This window comes from Sciurus carolinensis, chromosome 5 (genome assembly GCF_902686445.1).
Source record: "Sciurus carolinensis chromosome 5, mSciCar1.2, whole genome shotgun sequence".
Classification (NCBI taxonomy): Eukaryota; Metazoa; Chordata; class Mammalia; order Rodentia; family Sciuridae; genus Sciurus; species Sciurus carolinensis.
Window position 1 is genome coordinate 89025351 of NC_062217.1, and position 24470 is coordinate 89049820.

Below are 24470 nucleotides of genomic sequence, written 5' to 3' on the forward strand. Positions count from 1 at the left end.
CCCGTCTCTGACTACCGATCCAGCATCAAGAGCCACACTAATGGGGGGCTGTCGGCCTTTAGGGCGGTCATGGCCTGATGGAAGATAATTTGATCTTTCTATCAGCTAGCTCGTAGATGCATGCCAAAACAAATGGAGAGAAGGAGGCCAAGGCAGAGGAATACTATCCTAGCTCCTAAGCCTGCCCACTGTTTGACAAATCTATAAACATTAACAAAATAGACCGACAATTTTTCTAGGTAACCCAGCCGCAGTGCTGAAATACAATACGGATAACACAAACAGCTCTTAAAAAGTAAATACATCCCAGTCCCAAAAGTTCTTGCAAGGTATCCACTTGTTGTTGTAGCAAGTCCATTCTCCAATTTGCAAGAAGTAAACCTGCTGTTAGATGTTGGTTCAGAGTCTCTATGGTCTGTAAGGCTGCAGCTGTATTTTCGGCCAAATGATCGTTGTTACTGTATGGTTGTGTCATTGCTGCTACTGCAGAGACTGCAATGGCAGTGATCACGACTGCTGCAATGCCAAAGCCTCTTCTGTTTCTTGATAATAGAACTGGCAATTCTGTATCTGCAACAGAAACTGGGACTGGTAGGAAAGTAGGAATGCGCATCAGAATCCAGCACTGTGAGAGATATTAGTAGTGTTAGTTAGCAGAAACATGAAGAGAAGAAATACACAAGCTGGCATGGGAGGAAAGGTAATATTTCTGGTATAGTTAAGGTCAGCAGAACAAGTTGTCCTACTCTGGGTCTGATCAGCATGATTCCAATAGTAAAGTGCAAAGGTTCCTCCTGTTAAAGCAAAAAAAGAAAAAGGCTAGAGATCGGTGTATTCTTGTCTAGGAATCACGAGTTGGGCTGGCAGACCTGTAGAGGGATTGGTGAAAATTAAGAGAAGGAAGGATCATCATTGCGAGGAGGAGCAGCATCACTTGCATGTTGTAAAACTCTGGTCAGCCTTTCTGGAATCCAGACTGGAGTCTGTTGATCCTGTGGGAAGATACAAACAGACCCTCGGACCCAACGAAGGACTGGATCCGGTCCTTTCCAACAACCTGTCAAGATGTCTTTCCATTTTGCCCATACTTGAGGAGCATCATGGGGATTATAGTGTCGATCAGCTGCAGAGTGGCCGTCCCTATACAAAGTTAAGAAATTTAGAATGAAGAGAACTAAATTAAGTTTATCTTTAGGAGACTTGTAGGAGGCTCCTATTCCCCCCTTTTGCTTATTTAAACAATTTTTTAAGGTAAGATGTGTTCTTTCTATAATGCCTTGTCCCTGAGGATTATAGGGGATGCCAGTGATTAATTGAATGTTGAATGTTTGTAGAAACAACTGAAAGCTTTTAGAGGTATAAGCAGGACCATTATCTGTTTTAATTATTTTAGGTATGCCCCAGCTAGCAAATGTTTGCAGGCAATGTTGAATGACATCCCTTACCTTTTCTCCAGAGTGAGTGGAAGCCATAATGACTCCTGAAGCAGTGTCTACTGACACATGTACATACTTAACATTACCAAATTCAGGAATATGGGTTACATCCATTTGCCAAATGTGATTAGGCAACAATCCCCTGGGGTTAACTCCAAAGGATTGTACTGGAATTAAAGGAGCACAGTGTTGACAATTTTTTACTATTTGTCGAGCCATACATTTGGAGATAGAAAATTTTCTACTTAAGGTAGTGGAATTTACATGGAATTTCTCATGAAAGAGTTTTGCTTGTTCCTCTATGGAAAAAACAAAAATTGATTTAGTGGCCATATCTACTAAGTCATTAGCATTGGCCAAAGGTCCTGGTAAGTTAGAATGAGCTCTAATATGTCCTACATAAAATGGATGTTTGCGCTGTAAAATAAGGTTTTGTAGTGTGGTAAAATAAGAAGCTACCGTAGACATGGAAGAAATATGGGGTACCGTTTCAAGAACTTTTAAAGCGTTGACAACATATAAGCTATCAGATAGGAGATTGAATGGCTGATTATCTACTAATTTAAAGGCTAATACTACAGCTGCAAGTTCAGTAACTTGTGCAGAGTTGGGTGGAACTATTATGGTGTGAAGTTGTTTATTGATAAGTACTGCGCCCACTCCATTTTTGGAGCCATCAGTAAAAACGGTTACACAGTCTTTAAGAGGCTGGGGACTAGTCACTTTTGGAAAAATTATGGGAGTATTTTTACAGAATTGAATCCAAGGATGTTGGGGATAATGGTTATCAAACTGAGCTGAGGTGGAACAATATAATACTGACCAATCATCATCATTATTAATTAGCCATTTAATTTGCTGAGTGGAATAAGGAGTTACAATAGTAGACGGGTGAATTCCAAAAACAGCAATGCAAGATTCTATTCCCTTGAATATTACCTGAGCAATAGCTTGGGGATATGACTGCAATGTTTTAGCCGGAGAACTAGGGAGATTTATACTTTGCAAAGGTCCTCCTTGCCAAACTATGGCAAAAGGGGTATGCTTCTCTGGGATTATGATTAAACTTAATGGTTGAGTAGGATCACAACGATCAATGTAACACTGCTGAAGTCTATTCTCTACTAGCTGTAAGGATACCCGTGCTTCGGGAGTAAGTTTCCTAGAAGAATTCAAATCAGGATCACCTTTTAATATATCAAATAAAGGTTTCAATTCCCCTGTGGATAATTTTAAATAGGATCTAATCCAGTTAATATCACCTAAGAGTTTCTGAAAATCATTCAAGGTATTTAATTGGTCTGTCCTGATGGTTAGTTTTAATGGTCTGACTGTAGTAGCAGTGAGTTTTGTACCCAGATATTCTTGGATTTCCTCTAATTGCAATTTTTCAGGGGCTATCGTTAGTCCTCTTTTTTCTAATGCTTGAGTTATAGATTGTAATGCTTCTAGCAATACTTTTTTTTCTGGATGGCAAATAAGTATGTCATCCATATAGTGATAAATCAATAATCTCTTAAACTTTTGTCTAATAGTTGTTAATGCTTTATCTACATATATTTGACATATAGTAGGACTGTTAGCCATACCTTGAGGCAACATGGTCCATTCAAATCTCTGATCAGGTTGAGAGTGATTAAGAGAGGGCAAAGTAAAGGCAAATCTCCAACAATCATTTTTGTGTAAGGGTATAGAAAAAAAGCAATCTTTTAAATCCAGAATAATAGTAGGCCAATTTTTTGGTAGTGCAGTAACAAGAGGGAGTCCACATTGGATCGGTCCCATAGGGTACATTTGTTCGTTTATAGCTCTTAAATCATGTAATAACCTCCATTTTCCTGATTTTTTCTTTGTTAAGAATATTGGAGTATTCCAAGGAGAAGTAGAATGTTGTAAATGACCTGCTTGTACCTGCTCTTGTACTAACTTATGAGCTGCCTCTAGCTTTTCTTTTGTTAGGGGCCACTGTGGAATCCAGCGAGGCTTATCATCTTTCCATATTATAGGGATTGATGGTTTATCAGTGGCCCCTAGGAAAAACCCAATCCATGAGAATCATTTTTTGGTGGAAGTAAAGGCAGTGGTTGGATAGATCCTTGACTATGTCTTCCTAATCCTTTTTTATCATCATAGTTCATATTTTGTAACATATTTCTTACAGGAGTCCCTTGGTAAGTCTGATCAGTGGTGAGTTTCATATCCATTTGCTGCAGGACATCTCGTCCCCATAGACTAATAGGAACATTACAGACATATGGTTGGAATATTCCTGTATGTCCCTCTGTATCCTTCCATGATAGTGAGGAAGCACTTTGGTTGGGGCTCTCTGCCACTCCTAAGCCTCTCAAATTCTGAGCTGCCGTGATCAATGGCCAGTGTTTTGGCCAGACTGCTGCACTAATAATACTTTTGTCTGCTCCTGTATCTAATAAACCTGTAAATTCCACATTTCCTACTTTTAATTTTAGGAGGGGTCTCTGTCCCATATCCATAGTAAGGTTTATTAAGGTAGTTCCTGTTGATCCAAAACCCTTTTGTCCTCTATTTGCATTTTCACTGGGCCATAGAAAGTGTTGACTGGGTAGTATTAGCATTTGTGCAATACGATCCCCTGGAGAGATGACCGTAATTCCTTTGGGTGAAGAGACCAAGGCTTTTATTTGTCCAGTGAAATCAGGATCAATAACCCCTGGGTGTACTATAAGTCCTTTTAGTGTTGAGGAACCTCTACCTAGTAATAGTCCTACACTGTTCTGTGGGATTTTTTCACGCCAGTCGGTATCAATCATCTGTACCCCCATATCTGGGGTCAATATAAGTCTGGAGGTGGCACAGATGTCCAATCCTGCGCTCCCTGAGGTGGCTCTACGCTCCCCTTCTCTGTGGGAGGATACCACTGCCGGGGAACTTGTTGAATTGCCCCTTATATTTGTTGCGGCCCCCGGGGTGGGGCCCTCACCCCGTTTTTTGTCAGCTTAGGATTGGGTGGCAAGGGGTTACCTTGTCTATCTCTTGCTGATCAGCATTCATTAGCCCAATGAGGCCCCTTTTGGCATCTAGGACATGTCCCAGGTGCTTGTCCTTGCCCCATTTGAGGGGGTTTCAGAGGACATGTAGCCTTTAAGTGACCCATTTGTCCACAAATAAAACATGATCTTGGGGGCCCTTTCTTTTGCCCATTTCCCCTCTGCCCTCCCATGGCTAGGGCAGCGGTTATTGCATTTGTTTGTCTTTCCATGGCAGCCATCTGTGCACTAGTTTGTCTATCTAGGGCGGCTACAAAGGCTGCACTCTGTCCTGTTGTTTCATTTATGTCCTTGCAAACTCTCAAATAATTACTTAAATCTTTGCTTCTCCACGGTCTAATTGCCTCTTTACACCACTTATTGGCTTGTTCGTAGGCAAGCTGCTTTATTAACGGCATGGCACTATCAGCGTCTCCAAAAATCCTTGAAGCTGTTTGAATCAATCTGTCTACGAAATCTGCATAAGGCTCATTACTTCCCTGAGTCACTTTAGATAACTGACCATGCAGATCTCCAGCACCTTGTAAAGTTTTCCAAGCCCTAATAGCCGCAGCAGCCACCTGGGCATAAACCCCTGGATGATAATTAAGTTGAGCTTGGACTCCTTCATATGGTCCTGTCCCCATCAACATTTCTATTGTTATTTGAGGATTACCGGACGCTGCATTGCACCTGGCTGTTTCAAAGGACAGCTCTTGCCAGGTAGTTTTCCACATAAGATATTGACCTCCTGACAGGGTAGCCTTTGCTAAATTAGTCCAGTCTATGGGTAAGAGATTTTGTTGTCCTATTGTTTCTTCTAAGGAGACAGTAAATGCTGACTGAGGCCCATAAGTGCTAACTGCTTCCTTTAACTGTTTTACAGTTTTAAAATCTAGGGGCTGATGATAACGCTGCTGTTGTCCATCCTCAAAAACCGGATAAATGGTAGGACCTTGTAACGAACTCCATCCTTGATGCCTACCCCTTTGTCTTGAAGGTTTTGACATTAATTCCATTGGTGGTGCACTCGGTGTCAATGGCACCAGAGGGCACTCTTCTTTTAAACCTAATTTTTTGACCTTCTCCTCTAACTCCTCCCCAGATAGTTCCTCTTCTGATTCTAGTTCCTCTTCTGAGTCAGACTTCTCTTCTGACTGGTGGGAACGTTCCTCTTTGAGCTCCTCCAAAACCTGACTTCCCTCTTCTAAAGGCCCTTTAAAACTACGCCTTTCTTTTTGTTGGAGACATGATTTTACTAATGACCAAATTGCTAAGGTTCCCACCAGTAACGCTTGTTGCCCATTTGCGATCCGGAGATCTTCACCTAATTGTTCCCACTGAGGGATGTTGAGCAGTCCCTCGTCTAGAAACCAAGGAGAAACCTGTTCAATTGTATCAAGGAACGCACAAGCTGTTTTTGTTTTTAAAGGTGTTCCACAGTTTTTTAATAGTTCCCTAAACGGTTGTTGCATTCTATTTTTAGACATTTCTCTTCCCATGATTAAAACTTACTGAGCTTAGAGCCAACACAATCACAGACAAACCACACGAACAAAACAGAAAGTCCACACACTTCACACGCAACTTGATAACACCTCATTAATTGTCAGATAGTTAATTTACCGGGCTATGAACCTGCCTATCATATAACTGTTACCGGGCTCTCAGCCTATATCTTTTGATCCTATTACCGGGCTTAAAGCCTATTAATCTACCTGTTACCGGGCTTAAAGCCTATTAATCTTTTATACTTACTTAATACTTACCTTGGATGTACCCGGGGTCCCGGGTTTTGGCACCAGCTATCGCGTCCCACCGCGTCCCTTTCTGGCCGCAGAAAGACACGACATACGTCTGAAGCTTCAGAAGTTTATTGTGCACGGTCTTCCTTCCTTTCCTTCCTTTCTGTCCCTCTCTCTTTTACTCTCTCTCTCTCACTTTCCCCCTCCTGCGCTCTCCTCTCTCCCTCTTACTTAGCCGTTCCTCTCCTTCTCTCACTCTGCTCTCGCCTGCTTCGGCCGCTTCTGCACTCTCCTGCTTTCATCCGCTTCTGCGACCGACCTTCCACCTCTCTCTTGCACTCTCTTCTGCATAACCCCCTCTCCCAGGAAGATGCCAAGCTTATATACACTTCAACCAATCAGGGGAGAGTACACGAGGTAAACGCGCGGACAGCTGCAGGCATAGAACAGTTACGCGAGGGAGGCATGCTCTAATCAATTAACCACTCATCAGAATTTGCTGGTTGTTTACTGTATAGCTAGCCGCTTTTGGCCCAGCACCAGGCGCCATCTTGACTATGCCCGAGGCTCCGGAAACCCCGACACCATTTGACCCAGCTATCCCACTCCTCAGCCTATACCCAAAGGCCCTAAAATCAGCATACTATAGAGATACAGCCACATCAATGTTCATATCTGCTCAATTCACAATAGCCAGACTATGGAACCAACGGAGATGCCCTACAATTGATGAATGGATATAGAAACTGTGTTATATATATACAATGGAATATTACTCAGCTATAAAGAATAATAAAATTATGGCATTTGCAGGCAAATGAATGAAATTGGAGAATATCATGTTACGTGAGATAAGCCAATCTCAAAAATCAAAAAAATGAATGATCTCACTGATAAGTGGATGATGACACATAATGGGGGGTGGGAGGGAGGCAAGAATGGAGGAAAGAGGGACTGTATAGAGGGAAAAGAGAGGTGGGAGGGGTGGGTGGGAAGGAAAAAAATAACAGAATGAATCAAACATCAATACTCTATGTAAATGTATGAATATGCAAATGATATGCTGTTACTCCATGTACAAACAGAAACAACATGTATCCCATTTGTTTACAAGAAAAATAAATTTAAAAAAATAATAATAATAATCTCACACTCAAGTCCTGTTTATCCTCCTGGCTTCTGATTTCTGTGGATAGATCTGTCATTCTCCTGCTCTCCCCATGTTCCGTGCTGTCATTCATTTCATTTGTCCCCTCCTTAAATCAACTGGGAGTTGATGTTCATTTCACCCTATGACTTTTCTGGATTCTTTACATACTGAACATTCCCAAGGTCCTGCTATCTTCATTCATCCCACAAAGCATTTCTCTTGGTCACTGGTTGATTCTAAGTTTCTTCTTAAATCATCGTTCACTTTAAAATCTTGAATTTTTTCCCATCATCCAAAAAATAAGGTTCTGCACTCCCTCGCAACATTCTCCAACTCATCTTACACTCATGCTTCTTGCATGAGATTTACCCCAGAGCCCCTGAATCCAGCATTATCAGTCTATTTCCTTCCACATACAATATGGCCAAAAAAACCAGAAACCAGAAAAACTACCTGTCCTATAGAATGATACCTTCTTAACAAAACTTCCTTTTGCTTTCTAACTAAATGAAATCCCTTCTTTAACCAAGATCAACAAATATGTTGCATCCATATGTTGTATGGCATTTTTTCATTTTCCATTTGGAACTATAGCGAAATACACACTTATTTTTGCATCCCTCTTATTTTTTCCACTCCTTGAAGGAGAGGCAGTGCCAATCATACTCCCTTATATACTATAAAATGCAATATTTGCTGATGAAGATGCTGGTAACAATGCAGAGCTTTACTTAAAATGATCACAGCATTCCCTAGTTGGCAAGAGATTGTGTAATATGATAAAAGCATCTAATTTGCATTTTCTTTAAAAAATTACATTTTGACTTACATTGTAATATTAACATTTGTCGAGGGAAAATCACTATTATTAAATTTCTATTACTCTGTAAAGTCTTGGAATACTATATTTGGGGTTTCAACAGGTCATGGGATGACACAGAAATAAAAATGTTCATAATTTCTATCAAACTTTTGCCTAAATTACTTTTAAAGTACTTTTCTTTCCCTTCTGGAAATAATTTTAAAAACTTTCTCATACCTCTTATTTCTATCATGTGAGTTACTGCTTAGAATCAGCAATTAGGGAATGCCATCATTTAAAAACAACTTAAAATTAATGTTTGTGGAGGTTATGAAGTAGTTATTAGAGTTTCATAATTCTAACAAATTATACTGAAACTATTTTTATTTGTTTGTGAAAAGAAAATAGATTTATAATTGACTTGTGTGCTCTAGAAGTTAATCTTAGAGTGGAAAAACCCTTTTGAGATTGAATAAAAATCATAAAATTTTTCACTAATAAGCAGGCTTTTCCACTGTGCTGTGCACCCTTATTTCCTGAACTCCAGGAGCCGTCTTAGAGTTCACCACACCAATATTTCCCACACTTTTCCACTTTGTCAATTGATTATAACTGCTCCAAACCCAAGCCGGCCAGTTCCCAATTGATTTTAGTCAATACTGAATCCACTTTAGGCGGATCAGATTTGAAATATTTATTAATAAGCTGATTTTGTGGTGAGTACATATGTAGAATAATGAAATCAACCAAACTCATTTTCATCTCTAATGCATGGAGAAGACATTAGCATTAACCCATGGCTTTTGTGTTCACTTCCTATGTCACTCATTCAGTCTTTTATCTCTCTCTGCATATTCTGGGTTATGGACTGGAGAAAGTTGAATCCTTAAAGACAGATTGACATCTGTAATAATAATTTTAAGTATTACTTAACGATAGTCCTTATCTAAGGGACATTAGATTTAAGAAAGAGCAGAAAATCTACCTTGGACTTACTTTTTCTTCTGTATTCTGTTATGTACAGTTAGTGGGCATTAAGTAATTTAAAAATTGAATGGTTAACTCATACTTCACATAGAGCACTAATTTCCAGAATATATAAAGAACTCAAAAAACTCTACACCAAGAATACAAATAACCCAATCAACAAATGGGCTAAGGATATGAACACATATTCACAGAAGATGATCTACAAGCAATCAACAAACATATGAAAAAATGTTCAACATCTCTAGTAATAAGAGAAATGCAAATCAAAACTACACTAAGACTCCATCTCACCCCAATTAGAATGGCGATTATCAAGAATACAAGCAACAACAGGTATTGGAGAGAATGTGGGGAAAAAGGTACACTCATACATTGCTGGTGGGGTTGCAAATTAGCGCAGCCACTCTGGAAAGCAGTATGGAGATTCCTCAGAAAGCTTGGAATGGACCCACCATTTGACCCAGCTATCCCACTTCTCAGCCTATACCCAAAGGACTTAAAATCAGCATACTACAGAGATACAGCCACATCAATGTTCATAGCTGCTCAATTCACAGTAGCCAGATTGTGGAATCAACCTAGATGTCCTTCAATTGATGAGTGGATAAAGAAACTGTGGTATATATATACAGTGGAATATTACTAAGCTTTAAAAAATAATAAAAATATGACATTTGCAGGCAAATGGATGAAATTGGAGAATTCCGTGCTAAGTGAGATAAGACAATGTCAAAAAAATCAAAGGATGAATGATCTCTGATAAGTGGATGATGACACAATGAGGGGTGGGAGGGGGGCAAGAATGGAGAAAGGAGGGACTGTATAGAGGGTAAAGAGGGGTTTGAGGGGTGGGGGGTAAGGAAAAAAATAAGAGAATGAATGAATCATCATTACCCTATGTAAATGTATGATTATGCAAATGGTATGCTGTTATTCCATTTGCAAACAGAAACAACATGTATCCCATTTGTTTACAATAAATATAAATTTTAAAAAATTGAAAGGCTAAAGAAATTGGTTTGCAGAATTATTGTACCATATGGATAAATAGTGTTGCGATTTTCATGCACCCCTCCAAGCCTCATTTCAGAATATATTTAAAACTACTAAAAGGAAGTCCTGATATATAACAGTGAGTTAATGTATTCTCTTAGAAATGTAGTAGACTCTTGCTCTTCTTGAACATATGGTCAAAAACCGTAAATAAATTCTCTAACTTGACAATTATTTATACATGTTGTTGCACATCGCTATAAATTTCAAGACTTGTTTATCCCTCTTCATTTTTGTTTCTGACTTCTTGAAATTCTTTCCACCCTTGGCTGCATAAATGGACACAGCATCCCTTCACACTGTTAACAGAGTTCCAAATGATATGTTTCTGCCAGGCACAGGGGCGCACAATTATAATTCCAGTGACTCAGGAGGTTGAGGCAAGAGAATCACGATTTCAAGGCCAGCCCCAAAAACTGAGGGAGAACCTCTCTCAAAATAAAAAGGGTGGGGATGCGGCCCACTGGTTAAGCACCCTGGAGTTCAATCCCTAGTATGAACAACAACAAAACATGTTTCTTGTGCACATACATCCGCACATCACGTTTTTTTTAATTTTTTGAACGTTTTCTTTGATTGACTGATAAACACATATATAGAAGCCTTTTTCCCCAGCGTTTTGCAAGAATTACTGTGTGGACCACAGGCAGAGAACACAAAGGGCTGCTGAGTTGAGTCTTGTAACTGGGGAAGCTCATTTGCAAACTGACTTCCATGGATGCGATTCTAACTTTTACCCACCTTAAGAAAATATAAGTGCTACAAGTGAAAAGCAGCTATGTTAGGTGTTATATCTGTGAGGCCCTGGGTATACTATGTTAAAGTTAAAGCCCCTATTCTGCTTAGAGATAGACCCGGTAAATATGTGCTTTAAGTAAACTGATGTTATACATTCTGAATCATGCTGGGAAGGACATTAAGACTGGAAGTGCACACTAGTTTTTGCTCTCCTAACTTTGTGCTACTTCTTTATGGAAGTCCATCTTGGTTTTGTGAGACTTTCTTTTTCCTTTTCTTTTTTGGTACCAGGGATTGAATGTAGGGAAACTTTACCACTGAACCACATCCCCAGTCCTTTTTTTACATTTAATTTAGAGATGGGTCTTGTCTGTTGCTTAGGGCCTCACTAAATTGCTAAGGCTGGGTTTGAACTCACAATGCCCCTGCCTAAGCCTCCCAAGCTGCTGGGATTACAGGCATTTATCACCGTGCTGATTACATATAAGACTTTTCTGAAGAAGATTTGGGCTCTGAGAAAGGATGAAGTCTTTTCCAGGCAAATGTCTGGTACTTCCTGTGTTGCCTGTGCTTGGTATATTTAGTTGTTAAACAAGCACAAAATTTTGTCACTGTTTTATTTTCATATAGAAATAAAAATTTTACTGGTAAAAAAGGTGACATTTATGTTTACATAACTTTTAAGATGTATACTGCTCTAATAATATATCTATTCTGAACATCATCTTGCTGGTTTTCTTGACCAAAGCTGCCAAGTTAGTTCCGCACTGAACACATGCTGTTCCTGAGGCCATGATGTCACGTGAGAGCCTGGGTGTCTCATTACACTCTATCCTAGTTTACCTGGTAGTAAGAGCAGCAAGACTTCCTGGGTGTCTATCCATTTAGATGATCAATTAAATACACTGTCAGGGTCAAATCAATTCTTCAGTATTTTTATTCATTTTCTCTTTCCTGAAAGGAGAATCCCAATCCTGAAAACTATTTCTACCTATTGCCTTTCACATCTAACTATCCTTGATATAAAAAATAAAATATGAAGAGTCATTCAACATAGAATCCAGTACTTAAGTTCTCATTAATTTGCCAGAAATTTTGAGTTAAATTATTTACACAGTTTTTCTTTGTCAAGTAATTTTTTATTTAAGTGTTTCTGATCATATGCTTATATACATATATACACATCCACATATGCTTGACATCACTTAAATTAAAATATTTTAAAAATTCATATATATATGTGAATATATGACAATATTATTTTGGAAGATTAAAATAATTGTAATATTTTACATTATTTCCTTCAAAACATCTAAAAAGCAAAACATCAGTGAAAGACTGTTTTAATTCCTATTTTGTTCTAGTCTTTTATAATAACCTGTGGTATACCTCCTTATTCCTGTGTGTGATGTGAATATTACCTATGTTTATATTTAAAAACTGTATACAACAATACTGTATTCTATGTTTTCACATAGAATGGCATTTGATGTTTATTCGTACTTTTCAATTTTAAACATTGCTTTGTATTCTGTTTTCTAAATGGACCACTATTGTTTATCTGTTCTTGTAAGTGATTGAAAGTTAAGATGCTGAAAATATTCATTGTTAAAAATGCTGAAGCAAGTTGCTTCCAAATATGTACCTGAATATTATGGAGTGTACATATCATCAGTTTCACTAGATAATGCCAATTGCTCTTCATAGTAGTTGAATCAACTTATATTCCCCTTGTTGTATGGATATGCCATTTCCCCATATTATAATGCTTAAATTGCCAGACTTAAACTTTTTTTTTTTCTAAACTCTGAAGTCACTCAAAGTTATCTACAATCCTCCCAAACAGAAGAGTTAGCATGCGATAACATTCCCACCTCCCCAGTTACCACAGTCTACAAGGTTGGTGCATGGTTTATTGTTAAAAGTTAATTAAAATTTATCTTTATGCAGATGTTTATCTATATACTTTTAAAACCAATTCTAAACTCTCCTTTCCTTTGGAGTTCTTTTTCTTCTGTCTAAAGCATATCCTTTATTGTTCCTTTTAGAAAATTTGTGTGACCAGTAAACTCTCAGTCAATATATGTCTGAAAACAAATTTTATTTTGTTGTTAATTGAATTGTACTTTAGCTGAGGACAGAATTCTAGGATCCCTCAGTCTTCTGAAGAGACTATTCCAATGCTTTCTAATATTTGTTACTGCTGACAGTTTTCCTTAAATTCCTTTGCAAATATCTTTTGAAATTTTCCTTATGACACATGCTCGCTTATTTCACCACTCTGTGTGTACATGTGGATTTATTTTTACTTAGTTGCTCTACACTCTGAGATTCATGATCTCTCTTAATTTCTTCAAGTTTCCAGACATTTGCCTGAATATTACATTCTCATCTTTACATCTTATAGAGGTATATTTTTAGATATATTCTGGAACACTTCAATTCATGTCTCTTCTTTTTTCCTCTGTGACCTTTTGCGTTCAGTGTTTATTTTTCAGTCAAATTCACAATATAATCTTTTGATTAAAACATTTTTTCCAGTGAACTTTAACATGTTCCAGTTTATAATAGGAGAAACTGGGAAGTATGCTCAATACATCTTTTCCTTCATCCTTGAAATCTAATTGGCCAATAAGTTCTGTCATATGTCCACCTCTGCCCAGTCCCTGCAGAATTCTCACCTGGCTTCACTTGTCTCTTTGCTTCTATTTCCATTACACACATCTCTTCACCCACAGACTTCAGTGTTACTATGTTAACTCCATGTACTTCCAACCTTCTGTGTCTCCCTACAGTGAGCCACACAATGCCCTTGATAACTGCATCTATGAACTTCTTTGTGCCTCATTCTGACCTCCTGTATCTTTTATTTGAAAAATATCAACCTACCTACTTGTAAAATGTACCTCCCTCTCTACCAGTATGTGTTACACTTTCTAAGACTATGCATTTTTTTGAACTATCCTTCCTTATTCATGTCAACCTGGACAATGTAAGTGATAACTTTCCTCTGAGACACAGCCTTCTCATACAGTCTTAACCACACTCCCCAAAATACCTAGTTCACTGCTTCTTTCTGTTGCCACCTCTGGGGGTCCATACTTCTCTGTATCACAGGACTTGCCTATGTTTTTGTTTTGCTCAGTCTGCTTTATCTATTTGATGGTGAGCTTAACATAGGCACTTTCTGTATACTGTATGCATGGTTAAATAAGGAATGTGCATAAATGAAATAAATAAGGTAATGGAAAGAAATGAAGTCGGTAAGACAAAAGGTTAAAAATGGAATTAAAGTTTTTTTTAAATTCTTATTTTTGAATCTGTCAATTCAAATTTTTTTTGTTTTGATAAATGAATCAGAGAGCAACACAGAAATTAAATTGGTACTATAAGTGTTACATTATTTGAAATAACACAGAAAACCTTTCTCATTTTATTGGTACAACATAAGGAATAAAATTCAAGAGTTTATATTAATAAGTAAACTAACTTCTTTTAGTTTATAGAGGACACCATTTCTAAAGATGCTGTCATTTTACACAAATGTATATTTATGTGTCCACACATATGTCTCTATGTGTATGTATTTACATTTATAGACATATGCTTAAAAAGGGTATATTGCCAATTTCTACTTCAAGCACTGTCATGGTTTATCTATGAGGTGACTCTAAAAGCTTATGTGTGGGATAATACAAAAAGTTTAGAGGTGAAATGATTGGATTATGACAGCACTAACCAAATTGGTACATTAATCCACGTGAATGGATAAACTGGGTGTTCCCTGTAGGCAGTTAAGGTATGTCTGAAACTGGCAGGTCATTGGCAGTTTGCCTTTAGAGTTTATATTTTGTCCCTGGTAAGTGGAGCTCTCTCCACTTTCTCACTGCAATCACATAAAAAATAGTTAAATTATTCACTGAACAGTAATAATGAGGCTGATATTGCTTTTATCTTTTCTGGAAAAGATATGGAATAAATATTACATCTTAACAAATAGAGTCACTGTGTGATAGCATCATCTTGCTGTTTTTAAGTATGACTGCATTCTCAATGTTTATCATAATTATATACAGAGCACAACTCTGAAAAATAGTTCATAACCATCAGTGGTTTACTTAGCTTTGTAAATGGAAAAAGTTGTAAACTTCCATTCATATCAGATCACACAAAATTATACAGTTAACACCAGCTGATTACTAAAAGGCAGTGTACTTTTAGTATCAGGGCCCTATTTTGGTGACTAACATTAAAGATGATCACAACTGGCCATCAAAGAATGAAGTGAGATAGAACAGACATGTCTATGTTGTATGCCTCTTTCTAACCAATTTCCCACTCAAAAGAGCTCCAGGCAGGGACCAGATATGTCTAAAAATGACATTGATATGTCTAAAAATGATGTTGGTCTCTGAAACTCAGTGAACCACAATTTGACAAAATTTTCCTACAACTAGAAATATTAACCTACAGTTTGAGGCTGTTTCTTATGCTGCAAGACGCTGGAGAAATGGAAATACATGATACCATATTACATAAAAGTCAATGTCAAAACATAAAATTATCTTCAGGCAATTAACACACACACACACACGCACACACACACACACTTGATTTTACATGTATAGATCTCATATAAAATAAATTCAAACCCTGATTAAAAAAAAAAAGATTTAAACATACAGTGCTAGCTAATTAAAGGAAATATGAAGTTGGAATATTAAGATTGACCTGTTCTACAGATAGTTAACTCATAAGGTTTAAGCATCAAGTCTAACTATGGCAAAATGTCTTCAAAGTATTTTTAGATATTTATTTCATTTGAAACTCTACCTCTTTCAAGCTGTACCTTTAAAGCACAGAAGATATTCATAAGTCTCCATTTTTATTTTTACCTATAAAAGACTGGCAATAATGTCTGTATGATGGTTAGTGCAAGGCTTCAAAATGACCTACACAAAGTTTGAATAAATAGAGGCATTCAATAGAGGCTATTACTTGAATGATTTTTAATAAAAATCTTTATAAGATTTATTATATAATTTGTTGCCTTTTTCAAACAGACTGACAATAATTTAGCCTTTCTTTCATTACTATTGGTCACTATTTCAAAAGCAATTATTATGCTGTAAGAAGGTATTTTCTCCAAGGACTAAAAATCTGTGTAAGCCTATATGCTCCCATCCAGAAAGACCTTGCTAAGATTACTTAAGTTCTTCTTTTAATAATAATCCTGTTGTCTTTGTTGGATGCCACTTTTTGCTCTTGTTGTTCTCACAGATAAAGGGAATTTTATTAATTTGGTCAGGGATTTAATCCGTGAGAATTAGGTACCAAACATCTATTGATAGGCAATACAGAATCAGTAGATCTATTTTTTTTTTTTTTTTTAAGGAAGGGACGCTACGGAAAGTGAAGTACCATCAATATTTTGTGGCTACTGGAACATATAAAATTCCATTGAAAAACCATTTTATGGGATGGAAGTCATAAAAAGATTGAGAAATAATCCTTTCATTTATCTTTTCCTTTGTCAATTTTATTTGCTATTTTCTGTATATGCACAACTAGGAAATCATATTGACAAAAAATGTAAGCATTAAATATAAGCTAAGAGTTAAAAAAAGAAAAAAAGAAAGCCTGAAACGGTGTGAACCTCAGGTCATTTTCAATAAAGAAAAGTAAATGTGAGTGACTCACACACGGTATGTTTTATATCATGGGCAATAGATGTGTGTGCAAATACATCACAGTCAACATTGCAAGAAAACTCTACCATTCTTTATTCTTTATGCACCTGCCATGCTGTGCTCACATCATTCGCTTTTCAAATTTTTAAATTTTTTATATTCTTTTTAAATGTTTTTTTTAAATTTTTTAGAAATAGATGGACATAGTACCTTTATTTGATTTATTTATTTTTATGGAGTGCTGAGGATGGAACCCAGTGCCTCATATGTGAGCAACAAGTGCTCTACCACTGAGCTACAGCCCCAGCCCTCACTTTTCACTCTTTTCCTGAACAGTGGTGTGGAATATTCCTATCTGCTCTAAGTATTAAAGCCCATTTTCTTCAACTTTAACCTCAAATGCAACCTATTCTGTCTTTATTATAATATACCACCTTTTTAGTGTCTAGTTCATGTTCTTTGAGGATTTATGAGCCAGGTCTCTAAAAGGTTTTCTCTGGTTAAAAGGTCCCTGTGTTTATAGAGACCTAATTTAAAACATTCATTTTGACAAAGGTTACACCACAGATAATAAGGGAACCCTGCGATTTAGCCCAGAAAAGACAATAACACAATCAAATTAACAATTCCTCATATTGTGTGCATGTATGTAACAACAAATCCCATCATTATGTACAACTATAAAACACTAATAAAAATTTGGGAAAAAAAGACATTAACAACTCCTTCTAAACAAAGAAAGATTTGAAACAATTCACACAAAGCTACTTTAAATTTGTGCTTGAATTTCCATGTTACACCTTTGTGATTGGAGATCTGAGGGGATAAACCAAATCTTTGTTTTATCTATGCAACAAATGGGTCCATGATGATAAATGCATCATTTATTCTTCATCACAAAGAGATATTTAAAGGCATCATGCAAATAAATGTAGAATTTTCCTTCTACTCAAGGTTTATTAAAAGAAATTTATGTTTTTAACATGTACTGCAAACATCAAAACCTGACTACACCATCATCAGTTTTTAAATCAAAATAGCTTGCTATCAGATAAGGACAGGAGAACTAGTCAATTTATTTCATGAAACTTTATGTACAAGAGACATGGTCTATGAACTTATTGGAGAGAATATAGAGTATGGAGGGGTAATTTTTATTACGATTGGTAGTGGGATTATCTATACTCCACCATTTTCAGATTTTATGATACCATGATTCTGACACCGTTAACTTCGGCGAGGTACAAGGCATAATTTGTTTCACCTGCCTGGGAAATGAAATTGGTGTTATTATTATATAAGAAACTTCATGGACTCTCTTAATTGCCTGGGTTCAATCAGAGCCATTATTTATCCTATGTTCATGGGTAAAATAATTTACCTGGGTGTAAAAGAATAAATAAGGACTAACTATATTTTTCATTCAGCCCTATCTTTTCATTAAGACTATCTGGAAGTCATAAGAATATTTCCCACTCGCAGGGGATCAACATCAGAAACTACTAAAACCTAACTCATATCAAACATCTATGATGTACCACCAAACATTATTCTTTAATATTAAGGACTAGGGAATAAAACACACAGGGGAAACAGCAGAAACAATATATACTCAATGCCATCGGAGAACTACAGAGGGCTCACTGACACAAAGCAGTAGTGGCTCTGGGCTTGGTCCCCACTCATTCTGCAAGCATCATGAGTGTTGCTGTACCAGACACTGGATAAAGCAGTGAGGCAATGAGAAGAGAGGAGGGGGCTGGGAGAGGTGATTGCCTTACAATTTGGTATCATTTCCCAGAAATGTTTGCACTGAACCAGGACTTTCAACAGAAAAAAAGAAAGGTCTTCCTTTCTTCCTAATGGATTAAGGTAGAGTGTCAGTCACCATGGTAAGCCATGGGCACATGGTTGTGACATGGGACATATCTGGTGGAATGTCTAGAGACTGGGGTAAAGGGATAGTAGAAAACTTGTTGGCTTTATGATCTGGCACCTTCTATTTTTACAATGCAAGGGATGGTTTCCTTTTAGTTTGGGACTTTAGGACTGCAGATCAATAGTTTCCACAGTATTCCTAAATATATTGTACAGAATACTGTAGGTACAGCAGATTACACTCATTCACTCCGTTTTTTGTCTATCTTTTCATTCAATAAACTGAGCATTTAGCAATGTCATTCACTCAGAACAATGGGGAAGAGGGGTGCATGAAGCTTAAGTAGTACTTTCATGAAGCTCAAATTTTTTAAGAATGCTGGGATGCTCCCAACCTACTGTCTCATAGGAATGAGGGTTTATAGTAATCTAAAACATCATTCAAACCACCAGAGTTCTTGTCAACAGAGGAGCTTATTTTAACTCTCAGTCTCAGGAGAGTGTGAAGCACATGACAAATGACCTTTCTTGTTTTTCTCTGTTTCCACTGACCTGCTAGGTTCCTTAGTTATTGAAAAGGCAGTTCCACTGTGAATTCTTGAAGGGCTATTTCCAATTCTCGATGTTGACACACCCCCTTACATTCTTGCTGTCCCAAGACAAAACTCTTCAATTTATTTTCTACGACATTCCAGGACACTGATTTCCTTGCTTAGTGGGTTCAGTTCTCAGGAAAACTTATTTACAACATACAAGTTGGCAAATATATGCTTACATTCAGACAACAAACATAATCCAAAGTTTAAAAGAACCTGTGCACATACACACAGGAAGTATCATTTTATTTTTACTAGACTATGTGGACTTGTAAATTATTAAAAAGTCAATGCAAGAATGTATAGGATAGGAAGTGTGATGAATGGGTAGAAGCTATACATTTATTTCTGGACTAAATTAAAAATAGTCTTTAAAAATGTAGGTCACATCCTAGAGCTCTAAAACCAAAGGAGATAAATTACATTTCGAATTTCTGTTTGAGTTTTTCTAAAAGGAGGCATAGTCACTGCATCCCTAACAACCTGTAACTATCTGAGAAAGCCCAGGAAAAATCCTGCAGAAGATACATTGTAGTGTCGAATACATTCAGTTTACTCTGTACTAAAATGCTACCACTAGATGACAGTACAAAGACTGACATTATCAGTGTAGGTCTCTTGGTTCCATAATACATTCCTTCAGGGACAGTTGATTTTGTTAGTTATGGAGGTGAAAAAAGAATCAATATTCAGAAAATGGTAGGATGGTGAAAGATGGAGGGAGATAGAGTAAGCAACCAAGAAAAGAAGAAGATAGGAAAATAGGAAAGCTGAGGAGTGAGAGGACAGAGAAAAGAAGGAAAAGCCAAGGTGAGTAACTTGAAAGGGAAAAAAGGAGAGGGGAAGGTAAAGGAGGCCATTTATGGGTGGCAAAACTCCAGTGGCATCTCTTCCAAAATTTTTGGACAGTCAGACATGTATATTTTAGCATGACCCAAAGTGCATGCATACACACACTCACGGTAGCACACTTGTATGTATACAGCCTAATCAATGAATTTCATGAAATAAATTTATTTGAGTAATGTTCTCAGATTTTTAAAATTGACTCCATTCTATTTCATAGTTTTAAAACAACTGATCATATGCTTAAATTGATTTCAAGATTTACCAACAGGAAATGACCCATGGTGTGAAGAGCACGGTTTAAGTGTATTAAAAGCAAGAGCAGGCTTTTATTAAGGGTTTTTTTTTCCCTTAACTTTCTCTGCTGGAAATGAGGGGCATTCCTGGCCATGTAAGTGGTGCTTAAAATATTTGTTGAATCAATGAAACATTAGAAGAAGAAAAGATGGTGAAGTGAAGAGATCATGAAAAACACAATTGACCAAAGATCAAATCAGCATTTCACCCTGCATAATGGGACTGGAGAAAGAACGGAATAATTCTTACTATGAAAGTCAGTAGCTCTCCTTTCATTTATTAGATAGATAAGTATCAGTTTTTCCCTGAAGAATTCAAAGTGGCATGCTAATTAATCAATTCTCCATTTGCAATGGCAAACAGAGGGAACAAACTGAGAAAATAGTAACACAGTTTGGAAAAGAAAAAGAATTATTAAGGGAATAAGAAAAAAACAGAGAACAGAAACCATGGTCACAACATTGTAAATTATTAAATAGTCAATTTAAAACAATCCTGGCAGTGATGCTAAAATTCATTTCCCTCTTGGATCTTACCTTGTTCCTTCTTTCATTTGTTCCTACCAGAACTTATAAATCATTGGGTGAATCATTATATATATATACACACACATATATATATATAATGTATACACACATATATAAATACCACATGTATTTCTTGCAGTAAGTACAGATGCCCAAATATCAAAATAATTCTATAAATGACTGCAATCTAACATGTAAAATAACAATTCCCCTGTTGCATAGCAGTACCTAAACCATATGAAAAAATCATTATATCTCAGAAGAACAAAATCTAAAAGAGAAAAAAAATTCCTTAAAATAAAACTAATTGCAAAGGAAATAAAATACTATACCTCAAAATTCAGAATGTAATATTTTATGAAGTTAGTGTCAGAGAAAACTTTTCAGGTGTGATAAAAAATGAGTAGAAACAGCATTTGAATACTATACTATTTTTTAAAAAATCTTGCATAAATCTATTTAAATATAAGTATTTTTATTTTAAGAGAAATAAGTGAAAATGAAATGCAAGTCTATTTTGTTCAGTAGCTCCTAATATTCTTTATAACAGAATGAGCACCAAGTCTCTTCCGTTAACCTCTAGATTAAACTACTTACCTAACAAATAGATTTGTCACTATCTTCACTTCCTTAATTACATCTACTTTTAAAAGTGAACCACTTGGCCGCTGTTTTCACTGCCCAGTCGCGGAGCAAGAGGCTGAGAGTCCAAGACGCTATCCGCTTGCATCCATTGCGCAGACCCTTCCGGAGCCGCTGCCGCTGTGGATGATCAGGAGGATCTGGTGTATCAGGTGAAGTTGGCCAGCCAATCAGGCTGAGCGATACGAAGAAATAGCGGAATCAATGAAGAAAGTAGCAGGAATGGATGTGCAGTTGACAGTTGAAGAAAGAAACCTCCCATCTGTTGCATATAAAAATGTGATTGGAGCTAGAAGAGTTTCCTGGAGAATAATCAGCAGCATTGAACAGAAAGAAGAAAACAAGGGAGGAGAAGACAAACTAAAAATGATTCGGGAATATTGGCAAATGGTTGAGACCGAGCTAAAGTTAATCTGTGGTGACATTCTGGATGTACTAGACAAACACCTCATTCCAGCAGCTAACACTGGCGAGTCCAAGGTTTTCTATTATAAAATGAAAGGGGACTACCACAGGTATCTGGCTGAATTTGCCACAGGAAATGACAGGAAGGAGGCTGCATAGAACAGCCTAGTGGCTTATAAAGCTGCTAGTGATATTCCAATGACAGAACTTCCACTAACGCACCCCATTAGTTTAGGTCTTGCTCTCAATTTTTCCGTATTCTACTATGAAATTCTTAATTCCCCTGACCGTGCCTGCAGATTGGCAAAAGCAGCTTTTGATGATGCAGTTGCAGAACTGGATACACTGAGTGAAGAAAGCTATAAGGACTCTACACTTATCATGCAGTTGTTATGTGATAACCTGACACTAAGGATTTCAGACATGCAGGGTGATGGTGAAGAGCAGAATAAAGAAGCACTGGAGGATGAGGAAGATGAAAATCAGTGAGACATAAAAGCCAACAAGAGAAACCATCACTGACCATCCCACTCCTCCCTGTCCCACCCCTTGGAAGTTCCCCATTGTCACTGAGAACCACCAAATCTGACTTTTACATTTGGTCTCAGAATTTAGGTTCCTGCCCTGTTTCCAACCCCCCCCCCCTTTTGTTTTTCTTTTTTTTTTTTTTTTTTTTTCTTTTCTTTTCTTTTTAAACAGTTTTCAAAAATTCTTAAAGGCAAGAGTGAATTTCTGTGGATTTACTGGTCCCAGCTTTTAGGTTCTTTAAGACACTAACAGGACTGCATAGAGGCTTTTTCAGCATTACTGTATTGTCTCCGTGCCAGAAGTGGCAAGATCACCATTAGAAATGGAAATTTCATTTGAAAGCCATTAGACTTCTAGGTGATGCATCTGAGAAACTGATCGCACTTCAGAGGCATATGTGGTATCATTTTTTTTTACTTTTTCTAATTGTTTGAATTTTATACCAATGCTTAAACTTAATTGGGTGTTAGCTTGAGGTGGTTAAAAGGTTGTTTTGGGGGAGGATTTTTATGGTTTTGCCATAAAAAGTGTTTCAAACTCACTGAAATGTTGCTGAAAAGCATGGTGCTGGTAACAGTTCAATAATCCATGGGTGCTCATTCTTGCCTACTTTTACTCTCCCTCTGAAGCACGTTAGCATTGAAGGTGGTATGGAGAAGACTGCATGCGTGTTCAATTCTTTGTGTCTTCTCCTTCCCCTTTCCCTCTGCCTCCCCTACCCTCCTTCACTCACTCAACCTCTTTCATTCAGTATGTGTAACTTGAAGCTAATTTGTACTACTAGATATTTGACTGGAGTCACAGATACAGAATCTGTATTGTTCTTACTGAAACACAGCATGGAATTAACATTAAACGTAAATAAAACAAACCTAAATTTAAAAACAAAAAAAGTGAACCACTCCAGGGAGCCACACTTTCCTCATTGTCTTTTTTCCAAGATGTAGGGGAATTAAGTAAACTCACCCGTTGGCATGTAACCCACAGGTTTCTCCTTTCTGCTGATTCTCTTAGAGTAATACAACAGCTTCTGTCTCCTTTCAGAGAGAGCATTATTATCATTGAATCTTAGAACTAACCCAGTCTATTCCAGATGAAGCAGTGGAATCAACAGATTGTAGATATTTCAGATAAACAAGGGCACAAGAAGCCAATATTTGGTGGAATCTATACAACCTCATGTGCATGCTCGAAAGAGAAAAAAACAGAGACATTTCTATTCCATGTTGAAAGACAGGTAAAAACAAACAACAAATCACAAGTATAACTGTATAACATAAAGCATTCCAAATGCCTCAAACTAAATTTTTCATAAATGCAGGCTGCCTGTCTTTTCTCTCCCTATATTTAACAAGCTCCTGCCTTTGTTTTACAGTAATAATTCTGAAATATCCCAATCCTATCAATGTCTATATTTAAGGATAATAAGCCAAAAATAGCAAGTGGCTTCTGTTCCATTTCCCAATAAGCAACATTAAATATATATATAAATACACATATATATCTATAATTAGATTCTTTGTTGACAAAAATCAAACTCAGAATTATAGTATGAGTATTTTCAACTCTACTAGATTATTCTTTTTTGTATTTGTTCTTAATTGCTGGTGGGGTTGCAAATTAGTGCAGACACTCTGGAAAGCATTATGGAGATTCCTTAGAAAACTTGGAATGGAACCACCATTTGACCCAGCTATCCCACTCCTTGGCCTATACTCAAAGGACTTACAATCAGCATACTACATAGATACAGCCACATCAATGTTCATTGCTGCTCAATTCACCATAGCCAAATTGTGGAACCAACCTAGATGCCCTTCAGTTGATGAATGGATAAAGAAACTGTGGCATATATATACAATGGAATAAGAATGATATAAATATAGAATGATAAAATTATGGCATTTGCAGGCAAATGGATGAAATTGGAGAATATCATGCTAAGTGAGATAAGCCAATCTCAAAAAACCAAAGGAAGAATGATCTCACTGATAAGTGGATGATGACACATAATGGGGTGTGGGAGGGGTTAGTTTTAGGGTTAGACTTAGGGTTAGGGAGGGGGGGCAAGAATGGGGAAGGAAGGACTGTATAGAAGGAAAAGAGTGGTGGGAGGGGTGGGGGGAAGAGAAAAAATAACAG

The 24470-nt window shown here is 37.1% G+C and overlaps 1 pseudogene; it reads left to right on the forward strand.

Moving 5' to 3' along the window:
- The first annotated feature begins 20442 nt into the window (after positions 1-20442).
- LOC124985637 (14-3-3 protein epsilon-like) lies at positions 20443-22304 on the forward strand (annotated as a pseudogene).
- The last annotated feature ends 2166 nt before the right edge of the window (positions 22305-24470 follow it).